Genomic DNA, 2,761 nt, shown 5'->3' on the forward strand with positions numbered 1-2,761 from the left:
CCGTTACCAAACTCGTGAATGGTAGATGTGGACGTAAGGAACTTATGAAAGTTTTTCAAAAAAACTTATACGCACCTTAAAATTTAATAAACCATTTTTTGTGGCTTCTTCTCTTCTGATAGATTCTAACGAAAAATAAAAATCGTTGAGTATCTAAATATTTTTTAGTCTGCAACACTGTGTTTTTAATCTTTATATTTAACGAAGAACTAAGTCACGTGAATTCAAACAATAAAAATTCGTATCAAGCTTCTTTCTGTTTTTTTTCTTTCAAAAAAACATTCAACTAATGAAAACAACAAGCCTTAAAAATTTTGTAGACTTTGCGAGCACCAATTTACTCAAGTTCAGGTTATGTCATTGTTTAGAAAAGACTTTCCATTTGAAACACTAATCTAACCCTGTTTAGTTGAAAAAAGATAAAGAGAAAAAATACAAAGTAAACAAAAAAAAACAGTATGTTCAGATTTTTTCGTTTCCAAAACTGACTGGATTTGGAAAATTGACTGGATTTGGAAAATATTTTTGCAGAGAATCTTTTTGTTGTTAAGCACAACTGGAATAAGTGTGTTTTCCTACGTCCAGACTAATATTTTATTTTTTTTTCATTCAAGTTTTGTTTTTCAACAATAACAATTCAGTTGTCATAACAGTGATTCAAAATCAGATTTTACCGTGATTTCAAATATTACTTAAAACAAAACAAATCTCTCTCCCTGATAGTACAATGTACGATGGATTTTGGGCCCGAAAGATGTCCTGAAATTGTTTTGATTCCATGCTTGCAATGTGCTCTAATCCGAGATCATTCATACTTATTATTGTCTGAGACAAAATTTAGTGCGCACTTTAGTCTGGACAATGGCCTGAAACTTTTTTGATCAGAAGTTATTTCAGTCTGGAGTGCATCTTGAGCGGTCAATGAGCTTCGAGCGCACACTAGTCTGATCAGATGTCACTGTTGTCTGGGACTGTCTGATTAGAGACGATTTGGGTCTGGACATCAACATGGGAACTTATGTAATATAGACTCGTTTCCTGATCCAGAATTCTGCTCCTGGCTTTATTTGCACATCTTGCCGTCTATTTTGTCTTCGCGTTCCTTATTTCTATTGCGCAAAATTAAACTATTTTAACTTGGCGCTCCACATTTTTAATGTTCACCTTATTTGCGCCAATATTTTCCGCTAGCTGTAAATTATTGAACTAGAACCTAAGGAAGGGTGATTAAATGTTTCACGAGTTTTAATATTAGTCTCCTAGGACTGCTAGTTAAAGTGACAGCAGTTTCTGTATGCAGATAGTATTTATGAGCTAATCGATAGTTTATTTATATTCATAAGTTTAATTAATATGCTCAATGGCCTCTAAATGCTATTTAGACCAGATAGAAACAGTCGCCTTAATTTTGACAGAAATTAATATGCAGGCTTTATTTTAGGAGCAGATGTTAATTAAAAAGAATTAAAGCACTGTCTGATTTATCCCACTGGTTAAAACCAAATCTGTAGCTATTGGAACTGCAATTAAAACTTTTGGTTTCGTTCAAACTTTTTGAATTTGCAAGATTTTTAAAATCTCAAAAGATTTTTTCGAGAGAATTCTACTTGCCATTTTCTAACTTGCTATCAGTTTGAATTTTGCGAAGGTATCACAAAGACACTATTAATGGAAAGCTTTCACAGTTATTCTGAATATTCATCGGTACATGGAATTAACCATTTTGTTCGCGCTGGAGCTCGCAAATATTCATTTCGAGTTGTTTGGGCTGGAATATTTGCAGTTTTCCTTTCACTTTTCATATATTTCCAGGTTGATTTATTCCACGATATTGTGGTTGAAAGACCAACAGTAGTGGAGAAACATTACATTAGAAGTGATACTCTAAACTTCCCCAATGTCGTTATTTGTGATATGAACCAAGAACACGACAAGTATAAGAGATTTGTGGACACGAATTATGGGAATTCGTCGAGTTTGGTTTTTTCCATTCGCTTGCCCTCCCTTTGTTTCACCCTAGATTAGGATGTAATACGTATTCAACTCCTATTTATCGGGGAAAAGAGTAATAGTGTAATTTAAAAGAATTTATGCTGTTTTCCACTCTTTTCTCCACTTTTTTTGCACTCTTTGTAAAGAGTGTAATTTAGAGCGGATAGTAGTAAATAGGTGATCCGACCAGCACGGGGGGGGGGGGGGGGTGGGCACCCCATTATTAAGATAGGTTATAGCTTTTTTATACCCTATCTTAATACATGGGCTCCATGTTTTAAGATTAAGTATAGCGGTCTTAAAGTATTAATAGTTATAGCGGTCTTAATGCATTAAGATTAGGTAAAACCGCGGCAATGTATTAAGATTAGGCAGAGCCGACGCAATGTATTAAGATTGGGTATGGCTGCCGCAATGAATTAAGATTATGTATAGCCGCCATGTATTAGGCAGGTGTATTAAAATTAGGCATAGCTACCAAGTATTAGATCCCACATATTAAGCATAGCTTCCATGTGTTAAGATAGGAACCCATGTATTACAATTATGTATAGGCCTTATTCATCAAATTTCTAAGGAAGTATCTATGCATTAAGATAGGAAATGGTTTGTAACGTATGTTAGTTGGTTATATCAACTATTGCATGTGCTATTTAGTCTATGAGCACACAGTATAATTTATGCACATCATACTAATAATCACTCAAGCATTTGCATCAAATAAGTATCAAAATAAATGCAAATCGAGGAAATATTAGCCGCGTAATTT

The sequence above is a fragment of the Convolutriloba macropyga genome, chromosome 11 (assembly GCF_964194025.1).
Source record: "Convolutriloba macropyga chromosome 11, txConMacr16.3, whole genome shotgun sequence".
Lineage (NCBI taxonomy): Eukaryota > Metazoa > Xenacoelomorpha > Acoela > Convolutidae > Convolutriloba > Convolutriloba macropyga.